Source organism: Apostichopus japonicus, chromosome 3 (genome assembly GCF_037975245.1).
Source record: "Apostichopus japonicus isolate 1M-3 chromosome 3, ASM3797524v1, whole genome shotgun sequence".
Classification (NCBI taxonomy): Eukaryota; Metazoa; Echinodermata; class Holothuroidea; order Aspidochirotida; family Stichopodidae; genus Apostichopus; species Apostichopus japonicus.
The window spans coordinates 10,450,568-10,462,737 of NC_092563.1; the positions used below are offsets into that span (position 1 = coordinate 10,450,568).

Sequence of the window (12,170 nt, forward strand, 5' to 3'; positions counted from 1 at the left end):
TTCAACTACTCATTAGCTATGTTCCCATGAAAAAACTGGAGTGGTCCGGTCCTCACACTAGGAGTAATAGACCCCCAAAGTTACTTAATCTTACCATGTTCAACACAGTTTACACCGTTACCGGTATAAACATTAAATTTCTTCAAAACGAATGTGCGGCTGAGTCTATAAAAATGTTTTGCCTCATACAATCTTTCTCAAACTTTTACCATATGTTTAACAATTTATTAGCTACGTTTCCATGAAAAACTGGAGTGGTCCGGTCCTCACACTAGGAGTAATGAACCCCCAAAGTTACTCAATCTTACCATGTTCAACACAGTTTACACCGTTACCGGTATAAACATTAAATTTCTTCAAAACGAATGTGCGGCTGAGTCTATAAAAATGTTTTGCCTCATACAATCTTTTTCAAACTTTCTACAGTTGTTTAACTACTCATTAGCTATGTTCCCATGAAAAAACTGGAGTGGTCCGGTCCTCACACTAGGAGTAATAGACCCCCAAAGTTACTCCATCTTATCATGTTCAACACAGTTTACACCGTTACCGGTATAAACATTAAATTTTCTTCAAAACGAATGTGCGGCTGAGTCTATAAAAATGTTTTGCCTCATACAATCTTTCTCAAACTTTCTACAGTTGTTTAACTACTCATTAGCTATGTTCCCATGAAAAAACTGGAGTGGTCCGGTCCTCACACTAGGAGTAATAGACCCCCAAAGTTACTCAATCTTACCATGTTCAACACAGTTTACACCGTTACCGGTATAAACATTAAATTTCTTCAAAACGAATGTGCGGCTGAGTCTATAAAAATGTTTTGCCTCATACAATCTTTCTCAAACTTTTACCATATGTTTAACAATTTATTAGCTACGTTTCCATGAAAAAACTGGAGTGGTCCGGTCCTCACACTAGGAGTAATAGACCCCCAAAGTTACTCTATCTTATCATGTTCAACACAGTTTACTCCGTTACCGGTATAAACATTAAATTTTCTTCAAAACGAATGTGCGGCTGAGTCTATAAAAATGTTTTGCCTCATACAATCTTTTTCAAACTTTCTACAGTTGTTTAACTACTCATTAGCTATGTTCCCATGAAAAAACTGGAGTGGTCCGGTCCTCACACTAGGAGTAATAGACCCCCAAAGTTACTCAATCTTACCATGTTCAACACAGTTTACACCGTTACCGGTATAAACATTAAATTTCTTCAAAACGAATGTGCGGCTGAGTCTATAAAAATGTTTTGCCTCATACAATCTTTTTCAAACTTTCTACAGTTGTTTAACTACTCATTAGCTATGTTCCCATGAAAAAACTGGAGTGGTCCGGTCCTCACACTAGGAGTAATAGACCCCCAAAGTTACTCAATCTTACCATGTTCAACACAGTTTACACCGTTACCGGTATAAACATTAAATTTCTTCAAAACGAATGTGCGGCTGAGTCTATAAAAATGTTTTGCCTCATACAATCTTTCTCAAACTTTTACCATATGTTTAACAATTTATTAGCTACGTTTCCATGAAAAAACTGGAGTGGTCCGGTTCTCACACTAGGAGTAATAGACCCCCAAAGTTACTCAATCTTATCATGTTCAACACAGTTTACACCGTTACCGGTATAAACATTAAATTTTCTTCAAAACGAATGTGCGGCTGAGTCTATAAAAATGTTTTGCCTCATACAATCTTTTTCAAACTTTCTACAGTTGTTTAACTACTCATTAGCTATGTTCCCATGAAAAAACTGGAGTGGTCCGGTCTTCACACTAGGAGTAATAGACCCCCAAAGTTACTCTATCTTATAATGTTCAACACAGTTTACTCCGTTACCGGTATAAACATTAAATTTTCTTCAAAACGAATGTGCGGCTGAGTCTATAAAAATGTTTTGCCTCATACAATCTTTTTCAAACTTTCTACAGTTGTTTAACTACTCATTAGCTATGTTCCCATGAAAAAACTGGAGTGGTCCGGTCTTCACACTAGGGGTAATAGACCCCCAAAGTTACTCTATCTTATCATGTTCAACACAGTTTACTCCGTTACCGGTATAAACATTAAATTTTCTTCAAAACGAATGTGCGGCTGAGTCTATAAAAATGTTTTGCCTCATACAATCTTTTTCAAACTTTCTACAGTTGTTTAACTACTCATTAGCTATGTTCCCATGAAAAAACTGGAGTGGTCCGGTCCTCACACTAGGAGTAATAGACCCCCAAAGTTACTCTATCTTATCATGTTCAACACAGTTTACTCCGTTACCGGTATAAACATTAAATTTTCTTCAAAACGAATGTGCGGCTGAGTCTATAAAAATGTTTTGCCTCATACAATCTTTTTCAAACTTTCTACAGTTGTTTAACTACTCATTAGCTATGTTCCCATGAAAAAACTGGAGTGGTCCGGTCCTCACACTAGGAGTAATAGACCCCCAAAGTTACTCAATCTTACCATGTTCAACACAGTTTACACCGTTACCGGTATAAACATTAAATTTCTTCAAAACGAATGTGCGGCTGAGTCTATAAAAATGTTTTGCCTCATACAATCTTTTTCAAACTTTCTACAGTTGTTTAACTACTCATTAGCTATGTTCCCATGAAAAAACTGGAGTGGTCCGGTCCTCACACTAGGAGTAATAGACCCCCAAAGTTACTCAATCTTACCATGTTCAACACAGTTTACACCGTTACCGGTATAAACATTAAATTTCTTCAAAACGAATGTGCGGCTGAGTCTATAAAAATGTTTTGCCTCATACAATCTTTCTCAAACTTTTACCATATGTTTAACAATTTATTAGCTACGTTTCCATGAAAAAACTGGAGTGGTCCGGTCCTCACACTAGGAGTAATAGACCCCCAAAGTTACTCAATCTTATCATGTTCAACACAGTTTACACCGTTACCGGTATAAACATTAAATTTTCTTCAAAACGAATGTGCGGCTGAGTCTATAAAAATGTTTTGCCTCATACAATCTTTTTCAAACTTTCTACAGTTGTTTAACTACTCATTAGCTATGTTCCCATGAAAAAACTGGAGTGGTCCGGTCTTCACACTAGGAGTAATAGACCCCCAAAGTTACTCTATCTTATCATGTTCAACACAGTTTACTCCGTTACCGGTATAAACATTAAATTTTCTTCAAAACGAATGTGCGGCTGAGTCTATAAAAATGTTTTGCCTCATACAATCTTTTTCAAACTTTCTACAGTTGTTTAACTACTCATTAGCTATGTTCCCATGAAAAAACTGGAGTGGTCCGGTCTTCACACTAGGGGTAATAGACCCCCAAAGTTACTCTATCTTATCATGTTCAACACAGTTTACTCCGTTACCGGTATAAACATTAAATTTTCTTCAAAACGAATGTGCGGCTGAGTCTATAAAAATGTTTTGCCTCATACAATCTTTTTCAAACTTTCTACAGTTGTTTAACTACTCATTAGCTATGTTCCCATGAAAAAACTGGAGTGGTCCGGTCCTCACACTAGGAGTAATAGACCCCCAAAGTTACTCCATCTTATCATGTTCAACACAGTTTACACCGTTACCGGTATAAACATTAAATTTTCTTCAAAACGAATGTGCGGCTGAGTCTATAAAAATGTTTTGCCTCATACAATCTTTCTCAAACTTTCTACAGTTGTTTAACTACTCATTAGCTATGTTCCCATGAAAAAACTGGAGTGGTCCGGTCCTCACACTAGGAGTAATAGACCCCCAAAGTTACTCAATCTTACCATGTTCAACACAGTTTACACCGTTACCGGTATAAACATTAAATTTCTTCAAAACGAATGTGCGGCTGAGTCTATAAAAATGTTTTGCCTCATACAATCTTTCTCAAACTTTTACCATATGTTTAACAATTTATTAGCTATGTTTCCATGAAAAAACTGGAGTGGTCCGGTCCTCACACTAGGAGTAATAGACCCCCAAAGTTACTCTATCTTATCATGTTTAACACAGTTTACTCCGTTACCGGTATAAACATTAAATTTTCTTCAAAACGAATGTGCGGCTGAGTCTATAAAAATGTTTTGCCTCATACAATCTTTCTCAAACTTTCTACAGTTGTTTAACTACTCATTACCTATGTTCCCATGAAAAAACTGGAGTGGTCCGGTCCTCACACTAGGAGTAATAGACCCCCAAAGTTACTCAATCTTATCATGTTCAACACAGTTTATTCCGTTACCGGTATAAACATTAAATTTTCTTCAAAACGAATGTGCGGCTGAGTCTATAAAAATGTTTTGCCTCATTCAATCTTTCTCAATCTTTTACCATATGTTTAACAATTTATTAGCTACGTTTCCATGAAAAAACTGGAGTGGTCCGGTCTTCACACTAGGAGTAATAGACCCCCAAAGTTACTCAATCTTACCATGTTCAACACAGTTTACACAGTTACCGGTATAAACATTAAATTTCTTCAAAACGAATGTGCGGCTGAGTCTATAAAAATGTTTTGCCTCATACAATCTTTTTCAAACTTTCTACAGTTGTTTAACTACTCATTAGCTATGTTCCCATGAAAAAACTGGAGTGGTCCGGTCCTCACACTAGGAGTAATAGACCCCCAAAGTTACTCAATCTTATCATGTTCAACACAGTTTACTCCGTTACCGGTATAAACATTAAATTTTCTTCAAAACGAATGTGCGGCTGAGTCTATAAAAATGTTTTGCCTCATACAATCTTTCTCAAACTTTCTACAGTTGTTCAACTACTCATTAGCTATGTTCCCATGAAAAAACTGGAGTGGTCCGGTCCTCACACTAGGAGTAATAGACCCCCAAAGTTACTCAATCTTACCATGTTCAACACAGTTTACACCGTTACCGGTATAAACATTAAATTTCTTCAAAACGAATGTGCGGCTGAGTCTATAAAAATGTTTTGCCTCATACAATCTTTCTCAAACTTTTACCATATGTTTAACAATTTATTAGCTACGTTTCCATGAAAAACTGGAGTGGTCCGGTCCTCACACTAGGAGTAATGAACCCCCAAAGTTACTCAATCTTACCATGTTCAACACAGTTTACACCGTTACCGGTATAAACATTAAATTTCTTCAAAACGAATGTGCGGCTGAGTCTATAAAAATGTTTTGCCTCATACAATCTTTTTCAAACTTTCTACAGTTGTTTAACTACTCATTAGCTATGTTCCCATGAAAAAACTGGAGTGGTCCGGTCCTCACACTAGGAGTAATAGACCCCCAAAGTTACTCCATCTTATCATGTTCAACACAGTTTACACCGTTACCGGTATAAACATTAAATTTTCTTCAAAACGAATGTGCGGCTGAGTCTATAAAAATGTTTTGCCTCATACAATCTTTCTCAAACTTTCTACAGTTGTTTAACTACTCATTAGCTATGTTCCCATGAAAAAACTGGAGTGGTCCGGTCCTCACACTAGGAGTAATAGACCCCCAAAGTTACTCAATCTTACCATGTTCAACACAGTTTACACCGTTACCGGTATAAACATTAAATTTCTTCAAAACGAATGTGCGGCTGAGTCTATAAAAATGTTTTGCCTCATACAATCTTTCTCAAACTTTTACCATATGTTTAACAATTTATTAGCTACGTTTCCATGAAAAAACTGGAGTGGTCCGGTCCTCACACTAGGAGTAATAGACCCCCAAAGTTACTCTATCTTATCATGTTCAACACAGTTTACTCCGTTACCGGTATAAACATTAAATTTTCTTCAAAACGAATGTGCGGCTGAGTCTATAAAAATGTTTTGCCTCATACAATCTTTTTCAAACTTTCTACAGTTGTTTAACTACTCATTAGCTATGTTCCCATGAAAAAACTGGAGTGGTCCGGTCCTCACACTAGGAGTAATAGACCCCCAAAGTTACTCAATCTTACCATGTTCAACACAGTTTACACCGTTACCGGTATAAACATTAAATTTCTTCAAAACGAATGTGCGGCTGAGTCTATAAAAATGTTTTGCCTCATACAATCTTTTTCAAACTTTCTACAGTTGTTTAACTACTCATTAGCTATGTTCCCATGAAAAAACTGGAGTGGTCCGGTCCTCACACTAGGAGTAATAGACCCCCAAAGTTACTCAATCTTACCATGTTCAACACAGTTTACACCGTTACCGGTATAAACATTAAATTTCTTCAAAACGAATGTGCGGCTGAGTCTATAAAAATGTTTTGCCTCATACAATCTTTCTCAAACTTTTACCATATGTTTAACAATTTATTAGCTACGTTTCCATGAAAAAACTGGAGTGGTCCGGTCCTCACACTAGGAGTAATAGACCCCCAAAGTTACTCAATCTTATCATGTTCAACACAGTTTACACCGTTACCGGTATAAACATTAAATTTTCTTCAAAACGAATGTGCGGCTGAGTCTATAAAAATGTTTTGCCTCATACAATCTTTTTCAAACTTTCTACAGTTGTTTAACTACTCATTAGCTATGTTCCCATGAAAAAACTGGAGTGGTCCGGTCCTCACACTAGGAGTAATAGACCCCCAAAGTTACTCTATCTTATCATGTTCAACACAGTTTACTCCGTTACCGGTATAAACATTAAATTTTCTTCAAAACGAATGTGCGGCTGAGTCTATAAAAATGTTTTGCCTCATACAATCTTTTTCAAACTTTCTACAGTTGTTTAACTACTCATTAGCTATGTTCCCATGAAAAAACTGGAGTGGTCCGGTCTTCACACTAGGGGTAATAGACCCCCAAAGTTACTCTATCTTATCATGTTCAACACAGTTTACTCCGTTACCGGTATAAACATTAAATTTTCTTCAAAACGAATGTGCGGCTGAGTCTATAAAAATGTTTTGCCTCATACAATCTTTTTCAAACTTTCTACAGTTGTTTAACTACTCATTAGCTATGTTCCCATGAAAAAACTGGAGTGGTCCGGTCCTCACACTAGGAGTAATAGACCCCCAAAGTTACTCTATCTTATCATGTTCAACACAGTTTACTCCGTTACCGGTATAAACATTAAATTTTCTTCAAAACGAATGTGCGGCTGAGTCTATAAAAATGTTTTGCCTCATACAATCTTTTTCAAACTTTCTACAGTTGTTTAACTACTCATTAGCTATGTTCCCATGAAAAAACTGGAGTGGTCCGGTCCTCACACTAGGAGTAATAGACCCCCAAAGTTACTCAATCTTATCATGTTCAACACAGTTTACACCGTTACCGGTATAAACATTAAATTTTCTTCAAAACGAATGTGCGGCTGAGTCTATAAAAATGTTTTGCCTCATACAATCTTTTTCAAACTTTCTACAGTTGTTTAACTACTCATTAGCTATGTTCCCATGAAAAAACTGGAGTGGTCCGGTCTTCACACTAGGAGTAATAGACCCCCAAAGTTACTCTATCTTATCATGTTCAACACAGTTTACTCCGTTACCGGTATAAACATTAAATTTTCTTCAAAACGAATGTGCGGCTGAGTCTATAAAAATGTTTTGCCTCATACAATCTTTTTCAAACTTTCTACAGTTGTTTAACTACTCATTAGCTATGTTCCCATGAAAAAACTGGAGTGGTCCGGTCCTCACACTAGGAGTAATAGACCCCCAAAGTTACTCAATCTTATCATGTTCAACACAGTTTACTCCGTTACCGGTATAAACATTAAATTTTCTTCAAAACGAATGTGCGGCTGAGTCTATAAAAATGTTTTGCCTCATACAATCTTTCTCAATCTTTTACCATATGTTTAACAATTTATTAGCTACGTTTCCATGAAAAAACTGGAGTGGTCCGGTCCTCACACTAGGAGTAATAGACCCCCAAAGTTACTCAATCTTATCATGTTCAACACAGTTTACACCGTTACCGGTATAAACATTAAATTTTCTTCAAAACGAATGTGCGGCTGAGTCTATAAAAATGTTTTGCCTCATACAATCTTTTTCAAACTTTCTACAGTTGTTTAACTACTCATTAGCTATGTTCCCATGAAAAAACTGGAGTGGTCCGGTCTTCACACTAGGAGTAATAGACCCCCAAAGTTACTCTATCTTATCATGTTCAACACAGTTTACTCCGTTACCGGTATAAACATTAAATTTTCTTCAAAACGAATGTGCGGCTGAGTCTATAAAAATGTTTTGCCTCATACAATCTTTTTCAAACTTTCTACAGTTGTTTAACTACTCATTAGCTATGTTCCCATGAAAAAACTGGAGTGGTCCGGTCCTCACACTAGGAGTAATAGACCCCCAAAGTTACTCAATCTTATCATGTTCAACACAGTTTACTCCGTTACCGGTATAAACATTAAATTTTCTTCAAAACGAATGTGCGGCTGAGTCTATAAAAATGTTTTGCCTCATACAATCTTTCTCAATCTTTTACCATATGTTTAACAATTTATTAGCTACGTTTCCATGAAAAAACTGGAGTGGTCCGGTCCTCACACTAGGAGTAATAGACCCCCAAAGTTACTCAATCTTACCATGTTCAACACAGTTTACACCGTTACCGGTATAAACATTAAATTTCTTCAAAACGAATGTGCGGCTGAGTCTATAAAAATGTTTTGCCTCATACAATCTTTTTCAAACTTTCTACAGTTGTTTAACTACTCATTAGCTATGTTCCCATGAAAAAACTGGAGTGGTCCGGTCCTCACACTAGGAGTAATAGACCCCCAAAGTTACTCAATCTTATCATGTTCAACACAGTTTACTCCGTTACCGGTATAAACATTAAATTTTCTTCAAAACGAATGTGCGGCTGAGTCTATAAAAATGTTTTGCCTCATACAATCTTTTTCAAACTTTCTACAGTTGTTTAACTACTCATTAGCTATGTTCCCATGAAAAAACTGGAGTGGTCCGGTCCTCACACTAGGAGTAATAGACCCCCAAAGTTACTCAATCTTACCATGTTCAGCACAGTTTACACCGTTACCGGTATAAACATTAAATTTCTTCAAAACGAATGTGCGGCTGAGTCTATAAAAATGTTTTGCCTCATACAATCTTTCTCAAACTTTTACCATATGTTTAACAATTTATTAGCTACGTTTCCATGAAAAACTGGAGTGGTCCGGTCCTCACACTAGGAGTAATGAACCCCCAAAGTTACTCAATCTTATCATGTTCAACACAGTTTACTCCGTTACCGGTATAAACATTAAATTTTCTTCAAAACGAATGTGCGGCTGAGTCTATAAAAATGTTTTGCCTCATACAATCTTTCTCAAACTTTCTACAGTTGTTTAACTACTCATTACCTATGTTCCCATGAAAAAACTGGAGTGGTCCGGTCCTCACACTAGGAGTAATAGACCCCCAAAGTTACTCAATCTTATCATGTTCAACACAGTTTATTCCGTTACCGGTATAAACATTAAATTTTCTTCAAAACGAATGTGCGGCTGAGTCTATAAAAATGTTTTGCCTCATACAATCTTTCTCAATCTTTTACCATATGTTTAACAATTTATTAGCTACGTTTCCATGAAAAAACTGGAGTGGTCCGGTCCTCACACTAGGAGTAATAGACCCCCAAAGTTACTCAATCTTACCATGTTCAACACAGTTTACACAGTTACCGGTATAAACATTAAATTTCTTCAAAACGAATGTGCGGCTGAGTCTATAAAAATGTTTTGCCTCATACAATCTTTTTCAAACTTTCTACAGTTGTTTAACTACTCATTAGCTATGTTCCCATGAAAAAACTGGAGTGGTCCGGTCCTCACACTAGGAGTAATAGACCCCCAAAGTTACTCAATCTTATCATGTTCAACACAGTTTACTCCGTTACCGGTATAAACATTAAATTTTCTTCAAAACGAATGTGCGGCTGAGTCTATAAAAATGTTTTGCCTCATACAATCTTTTTCAAACTTTCTACAGTTGTTCAACTACTCATTAGCTATGTTCCCATGAAAAAACTGGAGTGGTCCGGTCCTCACACTAGGAGTAATAGACCCCCAAAGTTACTCAATCTTACCATGTTCAACACAGTTTACACCGTTACCGGTATACCCAGCAAACACATAACATTATCATAACATTTTTAAAAGATCGTAGAAACGTTATAACAAAACATTTTTATATTATATAACGTTATCATGATGTTATTTTATAACATAAAAATGTTTTAAAAATGTTTAAAAAATGTTTTGTTTTCAATATTATTTCAAAATGTTGTTAAAATATCATAAAAATATATTCTAACGTTAATTAGATGGAAATATGCATTGTGGGTATATGATGCATTAAAACTACGAAAACAATGGCACTTCATCAAATGTGATTCAAATATGCTAATAAACTTGCATGTTAATAATAATATTTTAAAAACATTTTTAAAACGTCTTGCTATATAAAATATCTTCCTAATGTTATAATAATATTTTCTTAAAACGTTATATCATAATGTTTTTAATTTGTTATACAATAACATTGAGGAAAATGTTTTAAAATGTTTTAAAAATGTTTTACCTACAACACTATATCAAAATGTTTTTCAAATATCATATAAATATTTTCTAATGAAGTCAGATAAAAGTTTGCATTGTTGGTACATACGCAATAAAATTAAATAAAAAAGACTAAAAACAAACATTGCCTGCACCCTCAAATTGATTCAAATAGGTTCACAAACTTTTATATTAAAAACGTTTTCAAACATTTTTATAACGTTTTGCATCACAAAATATCTTTAAAATGTTTCAATAATATTTTCTTAAAACGTGATATCATAATGTTTTCAATGCGTTATACAATAACATTTGTAAGAAAATGTTTTTAAAATGTTTAAAAAATGTTTTACCTTCAGCATTATATCAAAATGTTGTTCAAATATCATATAAATATTTTCTAATGAAGTCAGATAAAAGTTTGCATTGTTGGTATATACGCAATCAAATTATAAAAAAAGACTAAAAACAAACATTGCCTGCATCCTCAAATTGATTCAAATAGGTTCACAAACTTTTATATTAAAAACGTTTTAAAAACATTTTTATAACGTTTTGCATCACAAAATATCTTTAAATGTTTCAATAATATTTTCTTAAAACGTGATATCATGATGTTTTCAATGCGTTATACAATAACATTTGTAAGAAAATGTTTTTAAAATGTTTAAAAAATGTTTTACCTACAACATTATATCAAAATGTTGTTCAAATATCTAGTTTCCTAATGAAGTCAGATAAAATTATGCGTTGTTGGTATATACGCAAAAAAAAAACTAAAAACAATCATTGCCTGCATCCTCAAATTGATTCAAATAGGTTCACAAACTGTTATATTAAAAACGTTTTAAAAACATTTTATAACGTTTTGCATTACAAAATATCTTTAAAATGTTTCAATAATGTTTTTTTAAAACGTTATATCATAATGTTTATAATTAGACTGTCGTGATAAATCGCGGTAGTCTAATTATTATAAACGTATCTGTGGTAGATCACGTGATAGTGATTAATCACAGATACGTTTATAATAACCCTTATCCGCATTAGGGAGTGACGTCAGACCGTCAGGTCACGCTCCACTGAGCATCACTTGAAGCGGCCGCGGTTTGCAGTCGTGTTTAATCATAGATACGTTTATAATAATTAGACTACCGTGGTTAATCACAGATACGTTTAAAATAAGTTATGATTATAGGTTTCGGTTAGGTTCCCAAGGGTTAATATTAATGGAGCATGTTCTTTCATAATCCCGAAATAGAAGTAAAAAGATTCAAACTTAGTTTCAAACTTAGTGTCACATGTATGAATTCCAGGAATTTGATTGGTTAAAAAAAAAAATCTCGTACGTACGACGTATACGCGGTAAATTTAAAGCCATTACCACCAGTGTTACCAGCTTTAGCGTTTTACACTAGATTTAGCGTGTTTTAGATTTTTCTGGTGTCCTAGCGTACGTTTTTTCGTATCAAAATTGATGGTTCCCAAAAAATGACCGTATCCGAAACATTCGAGGTGAAATTCCCGCTTCGCAGTACACTTGAACCGCTATTTATATGTTACTTTTACACAATGTTATCGCGGTCGATATATTTAAAATGAATAATGCAGAACGTACGTACAGCTGAGGCGTACGTTTGCATGTAGTAAACGTGAGGAGCGGAACTGTGGGCCATTTTGTGAGTTTA

The 12,170-nt window shown here is 35.0% G+C and overlaps 1 protein-coding gene across 2 annotated transcripts in view; it reads right to left on the bottom strand.

Moving 5' to 3' along the window:
* The window catches only part of LOC139962947 (uncharacterized protein C18orf63-like), a 70,686-nt gene that overhangs the window by 23,209 nt on the left and 35,307 nt on the right, over positions 1–12,170 (bottom strand). The gene's annotated exons all lie outside the window — the stretch shown is intronic.